Here is a 15,673-nt window from a genome sequence, read left to right on the forward strand (position 1 = left end):
AAGACCCACACCAATGTATATCACTTTAAAACTTAGAACATGGACAATACTTCCAGAGAGAAAAAACCCGCATCAAAGTTGCCAGTAGCAACACTAGATAAACAAATAAAACACTGATTCAAAATTAGGAATATTATTGTTATCCTATATTTTTACAACAGCCAAACTGGAAATAAAGGGTGAGAGTGGAATAAAGACATACCATATTTACAGGGCACCTAGGTGGCTCAGTCAGTTAAGCGTCTGACTCTTGACTTCAGCTCAGGTCATGATCTCACAGTTTGTGAGTCAAGCCCCGCACTGATCGTGCATAGCCTGCTTGGGATTCTCTCATCTCCTCCCTCTCTCTGCCTTACCCCGCTCATGCTATTTCTCTCTCTAAAAATAGATAAACTTAAAAAAATTAAAAAAGACATACCGTATTTATAAAGTAGCACAAACTTGATCCTCCTGAGTGCTTTCTCAGGAAATTAATAGAAGACACGTCACACACACACACACACACACACACACACACACACACACACACGGTGTAAATCAAGAAAAAGAAAGACATGGATTTACACACAGGGGAATCAATGCATTTGAAAAAGGATGGAAGTTTCTAGGATAATGATGAAGGAACATCCCAAAACAACAATAGCTATGCAAAAAGCCAAGAGAGTAGTCAGTCCAAAAAAGACTAGAGAAGAAAACTATACTAGAAGGATATCTCAGAGAAGATAGAATTCATAGAAAGGCCTATATGTTTAAAATATTGAGAAGACATTTATACTTTAGCAGAGTTGGAGATAAATAAGTAATAGGTATGTAGAAAATCAAGCAACTAAAACAACACACACACACACACACACACACACACACACACACACACAATTTTTAAATCAATTAAAGGCAAACCAAAAATAAAAACGTATCAAATCAAGGAAAGGTACACATAATAATTTACATGAGTTAGCTGTGAAAAATATTTACACACTCACAATAATGTAAAAACTGATTACTGACCAATCAAAAATAAACATATTGGAAAAGCGGGAGAAGAAAGTGGAGATTGGGGGATATGAAGGAATTAAACTTTGTCTTTGACTGTAGTAAGTGAATCCATCATTTCTAAAACTAAAAAAGTATAGCTATCTTATTAAAGTAAGATTATTTTTCAAAAATATATAAGCAAATATCAAAAAAAAGCAAAGATGATTTGAAACTGATTGGGCAAGGTAGAAAAAAGGAGAGAGAAACAGACACTGTTTTCATTAAAAGCCTTGTAGAAATGTTGGAATGTAAATATCAAAACTATACATTTACTTATTTACTTCCTTACTTACTATATTTGTTTAAAAAGTAATTTTCAGAAATAATTTTGTTGGAATTTAAGCATCGTGGGGTTTTTTTTGTTTGTTTGTTTTTTGTTTTGTTTAAGAAACAGTACGTCGTACTGGAACAAGCTTGGAACAAGGCCTGGACCTGGAGAAAGAAGCTCTCACTTAAAATTAACCAGGTCTGTGGCTGCTGAGTGTTGAGGTTGATGAAGTAATGGGCAATCGTAGTAATTGAAACCAGAGTCTATACTAATGGTTTTTTCAGAGGGAATTTTCCTGGAGCCAAGAAAAATGTTGGGGAAAAAATTACAAGATACAAGTACTGAAAAGAGAAAATTATAAGGTTTGGAGCAGATAGATAAATCAGCATTAATCACATCATGTGTGTAGAGCACTTAAGCACATACCATCTCATGTAATGTTCTCAGAAACTGCTACCTTCACGAGGTTCGGATTTTAAATTTTTTTTTTCAACGTTTATTTATTTTTGGGACAGAGAGAGACAGAGCATGAATGGGGGAGGGGCAGAGAGAGAGGGAGACACAGAATCGGAAACAGGCTCCAGGCTCTGAGCCATCAGCCCAGAGCCCGACGCGGGGCTCGAACTCACGGACCGCGAGATCGTGACCTGGGCTAAAGTCGGACGCTCAACCAACTGCGCCACCCAGGCGCCCCGAGGTTCGGAATTTAAATAAGACAGTTTTCACAGACCATATCACCCATTTTTAGTATTAGAGGAAGCTGTCTTTTTTCCTCCTCAAAGGTAGGTTTTACTCTTGATATGAACTTGTTCCAGCAGTTATGTTCTCTTTCTGTATAATTTTTCTCTCCCACTTTCAGCTCCTGATTTATGTGCTATAAACATGCTCAGAATGGCTCTCCCATCTTATAGATTAATTAAGTAATCAAGAAAATCAGACCTTACCTCATCATCTCCATCATTTGCTACTGCACACATTATCCCAGCTTTCCCCTTGGTGACCAAGCCTTCAAAAGGATGACCTGAAATTGCTGTCTCCACCATCTGCCATTAACTTCTTCAAATGACTTAAAATTTAAGTTTCTATCCTCCCATGACTCTGTGAATGTTTCAGTAAATGTCACAATTTTCTAATGGGTTATTTTCAGTCCTTATTTCATTTGAATTAGGTGCATGCACTCTGTGTCACTGTTAACATGCTTGTTGTTCCCCTTTGTTCTCCTCCTACTTCTAAATAGCCCTCAGCCTCCTCTGCTTGCCCACTTGTTGAAGCTTTATGTCCTTCCGTCTTTGTCTTTGATCTTCTCTTCTTGCCAGACGTTCTCTGATATTCTCATCCATGACCTTAGCTAAAATAGGTGCCCAAACACCTACCATACCTCCTTGATTGGAGCTCTTAAAATGACAAGAATCATACATAGAATTTTTCCCAGATGCCCTTATCTTTCTGGGTTCTCTTCTTTCTTGAAAACCAGAGTAATTCACACAGAAATTGAGGACCAAACCTGGGAATAATCCTAGTCTCCTTCTTCATCCTCAGCCTCACATCTGTCACCTGCACTGACATTTATTACTCTCTCCTTTTACTTGTTCCATCCCTTCTTTCTGCCCATGGCTGTCTCTTCTCAAAGCCTCATCTCCTCAGCGCTTTCACAGACAGCAGGAATACCCCTACTCTCAGGGTCGTTCCTCACGCTGCCAGCATCTTGAATCCATCTTCAACAGTGCTATGAGGGTTATCTAACCTAAAATACAAATCTTGACATTTTACTCAATGGCTTAAAATCTTTCAAGAACTTCCTGTGACCTGTGGAATAAAGCCCAAGCCCACAAGCTCCCGGCTTTCCATAACCAGGCAAGTAGCGACTGATCCTGCCTTGCCACTTGCTGTATCACCTTGTGTTCAACACTTTAACCATAATGTATTTCTTCCAGCTTCTGGGTTGCACATCTGTACTTCCATTAAGATTGCATCATCATTCCAGAATTAACATTTACCTTTCCTTCCCTATCTCCACGCCCAACTGGGAACATCTATAGTTAAAATGCTTCTTTGAAATCAACTTTTGTATGAAGTCTTCTGGGACCATGCCCCAACTAAATGTAACCACTTCTTCACTACACCTCCACTTATCTCTCTGCATAACTATATTATTTTTTTTAATTTAACATTTATTCACTTTTGAGAGACAGAGAGAACAGAGCATGAGCTGGGAGGCGCAGAGAGAGAGGGAGACACAATCCAAAGAAGGCTCCAGGCTCTGAGCTGTCAGCACAGAGCCCAATGCAGGGCTCAAACTCACTGATGGTGAGATTATGACCTGACCCGAAGTCGGATGCTTAACTGACTGAGCCACACAGGTGCCCCTGCAAAACTGTATTTTTAGCAAATAAAAATTTTTTGCATTTCTACATTGGACTGTGAGCATTAGAACATAATGTGTGTCCTCTGTTTTATAACATCTGGTTTCAAAAATTCCTACAAAATAGTAGGTGCTTACCCTAGGAAACTCAGAAAGCTCTGAATACAAAAAAAAAATGTATTGGGGCGCCTGGGTGGCGCAGTCGGTTAAGCGTCCGACTTCAGCCAGGTCACGATCTCGCGGTCTGTGAGTTCGAGCTCCGCGTCGGGCTCTGGGCTGATGGCTCAGAGCCTGGAGCCTGTTTCTGATTCTGTGTCTCCCTCTCTCTCTGCCCCTCCCCCGTTCATGCTCTGTCTCTCTCTGTCCCAAAAATAAATAAACATTGAAAAAAAAAATGTATTAGGAAAACTGTTCTAGATGATTCTTTGCATGGAAATTGATATATTTTGAGTTATGTTGTTGTGAGTGGCAAGATTTCATTCTTTTTCATGGCTGAGTCATATTCCATTATATGTGTATACCACATCTTCTTTATCCATTTATCCATTGATGGACATTTCGGTTGCTTCCATATCTTGGCTACTGTAGCTAAAGGAGATATGTTACATGTAGGATCTATACACAACAGATCTCTAGGACAGTATAAACAAGAATATAAAATATCTCGTGCTAAGGGAAATAAGTAAAACTTAGAAAGAGAGATAACCGTATTTCACTCATATGTGGAAACTAAAAATTAAATTAATAAGCAAACAAAAAGCAGAATCAGACTTATAAGTAGAGAGCAAACTGATGGTTGCCAGAGGGAAGTGGGGTAGTGGAATGGGCAAAATGGGTGAAGGGTAGTGGAAGATACAGGCTTCTAGTTATGGAATAAATAAATCATGAGAATAAAAGTCACAGTATCAGTATAGTCAATGACGTTTTAATGACATTGTATGGTGACCGAGGGTAGCTACACTGGTGATGAGCATAGCATAACATGTAGAGAAGTTGAATCACTGTGTTGTACACCAGAAACTAATGTAACATTGTGTTTCAACTATACTCAAATAAATGTTTTAATCTCATGCATAATGTATATATTGATTACATATTGATGTGGTATTATTTGGGTACATCAAGTTAAATAAAATACACTACAGGCCTCTTTTTGCCTTTTTTTTTAAAGTATGCCTACTTTTGGGGTGCCTGGGTGGCTCAGTCAGTTGAGTGTCCAACTACAGCTCAGGCCATGATCTTGTGGTTCATGAGTTCCAGCCCCACATTGGGCTCACTGCCCTCAGCACAGAGCCCGTTTCGGATCTTCTGTCCCCCTCTTTCTCTGCCCTTTCCCCAATTGCACTCTCTCTCTCTCTCAAAAATAGATAAATCTTTAAAAAAATTATGCCTACTAGAAAATTTAAAATTACACAGGTGGCTCATATTTGTGGCTCAGAGATTTCTATTGGACAATGTTTGTATAAAGCATATGTGGGAAAGGGTAGACAACAAATATTAATTGCATACCCTCCATGGGTTTTAATTTATGTTTTTTATCTTGATTCACAACAATTAAAGATAATTTCAATGGCTATAATTCTTACATCTGCTAGTTCCAGGAATCTCTGTCTTTTAAACAAATTTTAAAGGCCAGGATAAGATAAGGGGTTTCCTTCCCACCTCTCCCCCCACCCCCAGCATTATAACTAATTCTATGCATTTAATATTAGTCTAAGAAAGGAAAACAAAATGTAAAGACTTCTAAGTAATAAATATTGTATGATCAGTTGTTCTGGTATAGAAAATATTTCTAAAAATAAAACCTGTCTTAAGCTGAATTATTTAAATTGTAAAGGAGAAAACTAGTGTCATTACCTGCTCTGCTAATTTACATTGAGATAACATGTGGACAGACTGTGTCCTGCCCTTCCTGGATATTTTTAATTGGTATGCCCTCTGCCTTTCACTAATGTATCTTATTTCTTCCATTATCTATAAAAGAAGCAAGTGTTCTTTCACCTTGAAAACTGAAATACCTCTTCCTGATACCATCAGATGCTTTCCAACCCCTTTTAAAAGGAAGGAAATTGCTTCTCTGGCTGCCAGCCATCATGAGGCTGAGAGCATGTCTCTTGGTAAAGGTAAGGCATCCTAATGAATGACTTTCTTTTCAAAGAAGGAGAGACAATCCCTACGGTAATTCAGTACAAGCTGCTGTTATTTAGACACTAATGGAAGAAATAAAAATAGATAAATAAAGACACAACTTCCCATGTGTAGCTGTCAGAGGTGACAGTAAGATAGGGAGTCATTTTCAACCAATCAAAATGTTGAATGTAGTTACTTAAAGGAACAGGACCAAAAATCCATTTTGGTACTTAGGATTCTTTTCTTTTATAATGGCTAGCCATACACTAGAAGGAAGGGGGTATGGAAGAAAGAGAAGAAGGAAGGGAAGAGTCAAAACAGTAAAACCTTTAATGATGCACACATGCTTTGAAATATTATACTATACTCAGAAACTAGCTTTTATGTTCCCTTCATGATAAAAGACCACAGACTTTTGTGTAGTATATTGATGTCACATTTTGCATCGCTGTCATTTAACAGTTGTTTCCTCAATTTGTGGTGTTTTTCTTAGATACAGAAAATGTGGAATTGTCATTCCTTTACTACTGAGTTTTCTTTATTTTGTATATTTATTTTACTCTAAGAAGGCCAAGATACACAATTCAGAACAAATACGTTAAACTGCCTTAAAATTAGGCATGATTAATTTACATTCTCTTCTCCCCAAGGCTTCATACCTACCTATTTTTTTGTCTCTACATTATAGTGGTTCTACTCCAAACCTTACTGGCTGAAAAAAGCCATTTCAGTGCTCATCATTCTGCAGTTCAGGAACTTGAGCAAGATTTGCAAGAGAAAACTTGGCTCTTGTTCCATATAGCATTGGCTGGATAGCTTAACGGGGCCTGGGAGGGTCCAAGATGGCACACTCACATATCTCGGGCTCTGATGCTAGCAACTGTTCCCCACATAATCTGTCTCTGCAATTAGTAATCTTAATCTACTCTTACCATTTGGTTGTCTAGACAGAGAATCTTTCCAAGGGTAGTCATGGAAACACCAAAACCTCTTAACACATAAGGCCAGAAGTCACACAGTGTCACCACTCTTGTATTCCACTGGTCATAGCAGATCACACGACCAGCACAGATCAAAAGAAGGGCAAAGAGACTTTCTCTCTGGATAAAAAGAGTGATAAAGGCACATTTCTAAGGGGCTGGTTGGACAGGAGGAATTGTAGCTCTTTGAAAACAATACCCCAAGCACTTGTGAAACAAACGAGAATGAAAAAGTAAATGGATGGATACAAAAGATTCACATTTATATAGATAATTATGCTGTAGAAGAATTTAAAGAAGCTGCTGCAATAATTAAAGTGATCTAAGTTGGGCTATTCAATCTTTTTTGAAAAAAAACTATTATCGATTTCCTTATAGACTTGAAATCAGCAGGACGTGGAACTATTGATAACAAAGTCCCAAAAGAGTAAGTTGGAGGTGAAGTAAATAGGTGTGTGTGTGCTATGACCAAATATATTGTCACATCAAGCTAAAATGAGGAGGCACATTGACAGCTTTCTCCACCGTTGCTAAAAAAGAAAATATAAATCCACTAAATTAATTAAAATCAGAGCTTTATGACTAAAGTTTAATTTTCCAAAAAGTGTTGCAGGGTGCCTGGGTGGCTCAGTTGGTTAGGTGTCCAACTCTTGATCTCAGTTCAGGTCTTGATCCCAGGGTCGTGAGTTCAAGCCTCACATTGGGCTCCATGCTGGACATGAAGCTTACTTAAAAAAATAAAAATAAAATTTAAAAATGTTTCTTCACATGCAAAGAATTTATTTTCTAAACTCCTAATAATTTTAAAACAAAGAAAAAAATAACTTCTGCAATATTACAATTAAGACTACTTTAAAAATTAGGAAAGTGTGAAAGCTACCTGACTTTAGGGATTTTTTTAAAGGGTACTCATAATGCGTAATTTAAATTCCTCATTTATAAGTAAGAAATAATCAAAATATATCAGAATTCAACTAAAATTGGGAAAGTAAAGAACAAAATATCTTGAAATAATGAAAGACAAAAGTTAATAAATTATAGAGCAGAATAACAATAGAATTGAAAAGTAAATTCAGGGGGTGCCTAGGTGACTCAGTCAGTTAAGGGTCTCCCTTGGCTCAGGTCATGACCTCACAGTTTGTGAGTTTGAGCCCCGCATCAGGATCTCTGCTGTCAGTGCAGAGCCTGCATCAGATCCTCTATCCCTCTCTCTCTGTCCCTCCCCTGCTAGGGGCACACACACACACACACACACACACACACTCCTCTCTCTCAAAAAAAATAAATAAATAAACTCTAAAAAGAAAAGAAAAGTAAATTCAAGAGCAGAAAAAAAGCCTTCATCAAAAAGACTAATAAAATACACAAACTTCTAACAAGAGTATTTAGAAAAAAATAAATAAATGTTGTAGTGGGCCTTTGAAAGAAGGTTTAAATACAAGAGTTTTTCTTTGTTATAGAGGAATATTAATAGAGTTCTGTGTTAATATCTTTGAAATTTTTTAATATCAATTATTTTCAGAGGAAGATACAGGAGATCAGAATTTATTCTGAAAGTATTAGAAAAACTGAAATAGAACTATAATGAGTGAAGTACTTGCAATGTTTTCAAAAAGGACCTTCAACAGAAAACTTTATTCTTTCCACATACGTTTATCAGCAAGTTAAATGTGTCAAGAATTACAGTACTAATTAAATTGGTCAGGGACATAAAAATAAATGAAACTGTCTTATGTATTTTCTTTTGTTTTTAATTTTTTTTAACGTTTATTTATCTTTGAGACAGAGAGAGACAGAGCATGAACGTGGGGAGGGGCAGAAAGAGAGGGAAATACAGAATCCGAAGCAGGCTCCAAGCTGTCAGCACAGAGCCTGACGTGGGGCTCGAACTCACTCATGGAGTGCGAGATCATGACCTGAGCCGAAGTCGGATGCCCAACCGACTGAGCCACCCAGGCGCTGCTGTCTTATGTCTTTTCTTAAAGAAATGCATCTCATTAAAGTTAACCCCCACAGGAAAATAGCAAACCACCACTTCCTGAAGAGTGTTCTACAGAATTCGAGTTATCTAGGATTATGCTAAATATTTTTTGGGAAATTTGGGAGTTTGTAGTTAAACATCATTAGGAAATGCTAAGTTTAAATAAGTAAAACAAGTTTCTGGCTACAGGATTTGATCAGAGTTTTTAAGTGATGATAGATAATACAGGAAATTTTCTTGTCAGACACAGGTTTTGAAATCTGCACTTTGAAGTATGACTAGAAGCCTACCTAAATTATACATAAAGAGAGTAAAATCTTAACGGATCCATGAAACCCACATGGATCATGTGATCCATGAAACCAACACACAATAGCCAAGTATAGTTAACCCCAATAATAGAATAATTGCTTAATATTAGAAAACCTGCTGATATAATCTATTACATCAAAAATGAGATAAAACATACCCAAGATTAATAGAAATTGAAATACATGTGATTAAATTCAATATTCATTTATAAAATCTCAATCAATTATGAATAAAAAGATAATTATTTAATATAGTAAGTAAGGAGTGTCTAGACAGGATAGAAAATGTTATCTCAAAAATAGCTAATGTCACATTTGATTATGACAGAAATATTTCCAACAAAGTAAGAAACAGTTGCCACTATTACCCACTGTTACCACTATTAGTGCTATTAACATTACTGTCTGCATTAACAGTTTTTGGAAATTCCAGATGATGTAAAAAGGTAAGAAAAAGAATTAGTCTTACATAGAGAAATATGATTAAATTGTCTTTATTTGACAATGACATAAATTGGAAGCACCTATATGTAATAAGGAAATGATAGAAGGACTAAAAGGACATAAATCAAAATATTAACCATAGTTTTGGGGGTGAAGGGAATGGAATCTAGTTATTTTTAACTTTGACCTTTCCTATCTCAAACTTTATACAATGATTTCTATTCAAAATAATATATTATTTTTTTTTCAACGTTTATTTATTTTTGGGGGCAGAGAGAGACAGAGCATGAACGGGGGAGGGGCAGAGAGAGAGGGAGACACAGAATCGGAAACAGGCTCCAGGCTCTGAGCCATCAGCCCAGAGCCTGACGCGGGGCTCGAACTCACAGACCGTGAGATCGTGACCTGGCTGAAGTCGGACGCTTAACCGACTGCGCCACCCAGGCGCCCCAAAAATAATATATTATTTTAATAAGTGCCTCTGAATTTTGCAGACAAAGGCTTGGGAATTTTCGGTCTTAACCAAGTTCCCTCAGGGCATAATTGAAAATATTATCATGGGAAAGGGTGCATTAATTCTCCTAAAGAACCAAGTATAGATCAATCAAGCGGCACAAAATTTCCTACCCACTAAGGAATCACAGTCTCTTTAGCCATAATTGGCAATTTGAAAAATGTGTGTTGCCATTTTGAGGGATTTTCAATGGCATTTTCAGACAATATTTTTCCAAATGTCCCTGTGGGGAACTCGAGCCATTTACCCACTGTTCCATGCGGATCTCTAAAGAACACAAATTCACCTGTGTGGCCATTTTGTGGTATACAGTGTAGAGAAAGCTCTTTACAAGTTTCAAGATGCATTTAGAGATTTAGGAAGGACCAAAAAAAAAGTTCACACCAGGTGAAAACAAAGAATCATGATTCTTTTTAATTCAATGAACAAGCAGAAAACTCAGAAAACCCAAGAGAAGATGTCTTGACATGCAAATTTTTAAACTGTTCTCATTAGTTAATAGTAATGAATGTTATGTCCAAATTATTGACCTGAATGGTAAAGATACTCTTTTTTTTTCAAAAGGCTAATCGAAATCAACAAATGCATTGATAATAATAATGAGAGAGTTGATGAGATTAGAACAATGATTCTCAAATGGAGACAGGTTTGCCCACTCTCCCTCCCCATTCCCACTGGAGGAAACATTTAACAAGGTCTTGAGATGTTTTGGGTTGTGGAAACCAAGGGTAAATGGAGCTATTGACATCTATTGGATATAACTGCTAAAAATACTAGAATGCACAGGATAGCAACCCACTATTCTGAAACGTCAATACTATCAAGACTAAATTAGATCATGTGCTATGTTGTGTGTATTGTGTATACTGTAGTTTCTTTAGAGAAAACTTTTATTTTCCTCCCAAAGAAGCAATGTAAATGCTTTTGGAAATGAATTGACATGTAACTAGGAATCCATATATGATTTGTTACTCTTTTTCCTGAGTATTAACTCATTTGCAAATAATTCAGTTATATTAACTAATTTAAACCTCAGTGCAACTTTATGAGGACTGTGGCAGAAAACTAAATATTGTTATTAGCCATTCTTTTAATCTTCCCCAGCCTTGAAGCCAAGCACATGGTTGCTCACCCATAGAACGCTTCACCACATGCCTTCAGGCTTCAGGGGTGACCTTCAGCAAAGGGTAAGGATATAATGTTTGTGCAAATACCCGGGTATTTCCTATAATGCAATTGTCATAGGATCCTCTCAGCCTTTTCTCCTTTTTGCTAGATGGAGATGGTGAAATCTTAGTAGCCACCTTGGATTCACATATTGCAGCTAAGTGTGAGGATTACAGTGTCACTTTCCCACTCTAAATGCTCCCCTCCCTTTGGACTATTACGTAAGTCAGAAATAAATTCCCGTATTTTTTTCATCCACAGTTGTTAGAGATTTTGTTGTTTTATCAGGCTATCCCATCCTCTAGCTGTTATACACAGTTACTATCATTATCACCACTTTAATATCTTTTGATGTTTTTTTATTTATTTTTGAAAGAGACAGAGAGACAAAGAAAGAAAGCATGAGCAGGGGAGGGGCAGAGAGAGAGGGAGATACAGAATCTGAAGCAGGCTCCAGGCTCTGAACTGTCAGCACAGAGCCTGACACAGGGCTTGAATCCATGAACCGCAAGATCATGACCTGAACCAAAGTCAGACACTCCACCGACTGAGCTACCCAGAGGCCCCTCATTATCACCATTTTAAACATATAGATTAGAGAAATTAAGGCGCTTAACCAAAGCAACAACTAGCAAAATTGTAAAGGCTGAGATCAAACCAAATACAGCTCTAGACCCTGTGGTGTTGACCACCATGCAATACTACCTCAGTAGCTAGAGTTTGTAAAATTCATTGTACTATTGTAACAGCATGATTCCAAGAAACTCCTAAAAGATTTTCTGCAGTATTTTTCAAAGGGAATTGGGCATTTACAAAAGCAGAGGGGGTGGGGATGATTACATGACATCTGAATGAAGCAACTCTCTCCTTGCAAATGCAAATTAATCTTTTTCTCTAAAGGCAAAAATTGAAGAGCTTTAAACATCTGGTTGAACCATGGTGCTCTTAAATGGTCACAGAGAATTGGTGAGATACGCCGACTACAGGTACCATTGCCTAATGCTATGTTGGGTCTTCGAACAGATCACTACTACCTAGACAATAAGATGAAGAGGAAATCCAGAAAGAAGGTGTAGCATATGCAAAGCCAACAGTTTAACAAAAAACAACAAAAATTATATGAAAATTCCCATGCTGCTTAAAGGAAATAATCTTGACATCCTACTGCCAAAGAGTACAATTATTGGTGTTAAATAGAAAGTGTCATAGTATCGGCTTTAAGCAGGAAAGATTTGGCTTCACAAAATCATAGGGAAGAAAAAGAGTAGGATATAATATTTTAAGGCTCTATAAAGAACCCAGAAATTTGAGAATGGTAGTGCTGTCTAGCCAGGTCTCACAGGAACTAGACAAGGAAAGCCGTCAGAAACCAAAGATTCTCTTGGGATCATATTTTTCATGCATTTCTGCTTTTTCTGCTAGATTACTTCATTCATTTGCCCCTCTTGCAAGGGTCCCTTCCTGCATCAGCCTGCACATTTCTCCAAATGAGTACTTCAGCCCCCTCTACACAATAAGCATCTCTTCATACATCATTGTGATGATGTCCTTAAGGTTAACTGCCTTAGGCAGGTCTGTTTCCCAATTCTAAATTCCTAAATGATGGATCTGATTGGCTCTCTTTACATTTTTTTGAGCCAGGCTATGCAAGTCATAAGTTTCTGCCTTGCTGAAACATAGACTTGCTGCCTTGGGGTAGATGCACATGCCTGAGCCAATAAGTACCAGCCAGATGGTGTGATCACATGGCACATGACCATAACACACCCACTCATTATCAAGCAAGGACCTCAGCAGATTCCCATAGAAAGAGCTGAGGAAATAGCAGGCCATTATATACAAGTCTAGTACAGCTTTGATAATTTTGCTCAACTGAGAAACCGTTTTCAGCTCAGATACTAATCAAGAAACAATTCTTTCTGCCAAATGTACTAGAATGAAATATGCTTGCAACTGCTGCAGTGGGAAAGACACAGAGGCAGCTGGGCAGAGCATAAAGAATACAACAGAGCAAACCACTGGGGTACGCACAGAATGTGTGAGTAGAAAGCAGAGCTGCAGGGCTAACACACAGGGAAAGAACCTATATCCGGTAGAATACATGAAGTTTTGAGTAGCAGAAGTTTACTCTCGCCAAGCTTGAGTAAATGAATATAGGATGAATACAGAAGGAGCGCTCAGGACTAAGAGGAAAATTTGGGTAGCAATCAGGTAGTGTTTACAGTCTAAGTTAGAAGGAGCTACTTGAGAAATTCATCCAGGTGGAATGTACAGGTGCAACCATTTCCATTTGTCACTCTGCCCACTGCCCACTGCCCACTACTTGGAATTCTCAGAATTCTGAGAATTCCCAGTTAGACTTGAGGGGAAGAAATCACCTTCTGCCAAGTTGTACCTAAAGGTGGTAGAGAGAGAATTCGCTAAAAGGAAACTGGATTCTATTTACAAGGTAGGGGGCAATGGTTGTTGGATTAATCATGGCCATGATGTCCAGTACAGAAACCGTTTCCTGAGCTGTAAACAATTAGTAGAGGCAGTTGACAGAATATGATGCTGAGAACAACCTCTTCACGAATATCTTTGAAAATACTAGTTAATGAAAGTGAACAAATCTGAACAAATGCAGGTGAAACTGAACTAAATCTTCCACTGGAAATAAAGATAGTATCTAAAATGTGCATAGCAGTTCTGATGTGCTAGAAATCTTTCTGAACACATTTCATTTATTAACTCTTTTCATCTGCATGTCAACCCCATGAAGTTGTCACTTTTAAGTCCCATTTAGAGAGAGAAAAAAGCAAGATATTGGGAGGTTAAATGACTTACATGAAAATCCACAAAGGAAGCACCCGACCTGGGATCAGATCCCCCGCATTCCACGCTCTATCTAAAAACCTACTGCAAAGTTCTTAGGAAAGTAAAGAAAATGTTCCACAGAAAGACCAAGAAACAGAGAAGGAATCAACAGAACTCAAAGTGAGAGGAGAAATCTAAAATTAGATAAAACCAGATCTCCTGATGATATGTCAAACTAAAGATTTCACTGACTTTTTAGTTAAGAGAAAAATAGGCAGAAGGGGAGAATCTAGTGCATATTGCTGGTGTTTTCTTGAATCTGGAAGTGCCAGAATTCATTAAACAGTTGATTTCTTACTGTGAATTGAAAAGTTAGACATTCCCAGTCAATCCGGTCCTTCTATCTTCCCAACTTAAAGACTTGAGCCATGGCGGACCTTCCAACAAGAGTTGTCACACATGCTCGAAGTGGTGACTGAGACTTGGATATTTTCAGTTTATGCTGTTACCCAAGGAAACATTTTGTATAGTTTTTCTTCCTTCTTGTAAATAATCTTTAAACAAGAGAAATTCCTGCTAACCAGATTAATTTCCTTCTGGTTTAATTCCAGGAAAAGAGCATGAAAGAGTGAGAGGGCCAGAGAGGACCTGGCTATAACAGTCTACATCTTTTCATTGGGCAATTGTTTATATCACAGTCTTAAGAATTTCACTTCTTCCCCTTCCTGTTTGTCTTCATGAGAAAATTAAACAGGACTCCAAACTGCGATTGTTTGTAAAGAACAGAGCATTATTTGGTTGGTAGGAAAGGCTTGTCTACAATTTTAGATAAACTTAAGTCCTGTATACTAGAAATAGACAAACACTAGTTCTGAACTAACAAACTGACCATCTTGTCTCCATCTCAGGTTTTCTGCTTATAATATGGCTATTTGCACAGGGAGGGTAGACTAAATTGTATAGAGTTCATGAATTCCACTAACAGTACACATTTAACCATGTGGTAAATAAAACAGAATTTTAGTGTATTCTGTTTCCTGATTCTCCTTCTATGTTCATACCTGAAATGCTTCACAAAAGTGAAAGAGAGGAAGCAGACCCATCCAAGGGTAAGGAGAGATGAGTTTTCTTTTTTGTTTTTGTTGTTGGTAGATGGAAGTTTTAATACGCAAAGGGAACTTATATATAATGTTTGTCTTGGGCAGCAGCAAGTCAAGTAGATCCCCATGCCTACTTGCCAAATCTTAAAAGTTTATATACAGATCTTAACTTGGTTCAATCACATATACCATCTAGATGGTCTCAGCACCACATCACTATATCAAGGCTATGTTCTTGGGACAAATTCTTGGAGCAGGGAAGGCAAGTGGAACCTACATTCCAAGGATAGGGGAGGAGGTGAGGACCCTGCAATTGCCAGGATCCAGCTCAAGGGTCAACCAGCGGTCATGTCTTTTTGATGACTTCCCCCAACATCTGTCAACCATCATTTTTATCTTTCTTCCTTTGTACTTCATGTACTTTTTATTTTATTTTATTTTATTTTATTTTATTTTATTTTATTTTATTTTATTTTATTTTATTTTATTTTACATCCAAATTAGTTAGCATATAATGCAACAATGATTTCAGGAGTAGATTGCTTAGTGCTCCTTATCCATTTGGGGGGGGGGGGGGGGGGGGGG

The 15,673-nt window shown here is 37.6% G+C and overlaps 1 long non-coding RNA gene across 1 annotated transcript in view; it reads right to left on the reverse strand.

Annotated features, from left to right (window-relative positions):
- LOC121037810 (uncharacterized) overlaps nucleotides 1–15,673 on the reverse strand; it is a 231,814-nt gene that overhangs the window by 189,174 nt on the left and 26,967 nt on the right. The window lies entirely within an intron of this gene.

The sequence above is a fragment of the Herpailurus yagouaroundi genome, unplaced genomic scaffold, assembly GCF_014898765.1.
Source record: "Herpailurus yagouaroundi ecotype Mexico unplaced genomic scaffold, PumYag 164, whole genome shotgun sequence".
Classification (NCBI taxonomy): domain Eukaryota; kingdom Metazoa; phylum Chordata; class Mammalia; order Carnivora; family Felidae; genus Herpailurus; species Herpailurus yagouaroundi.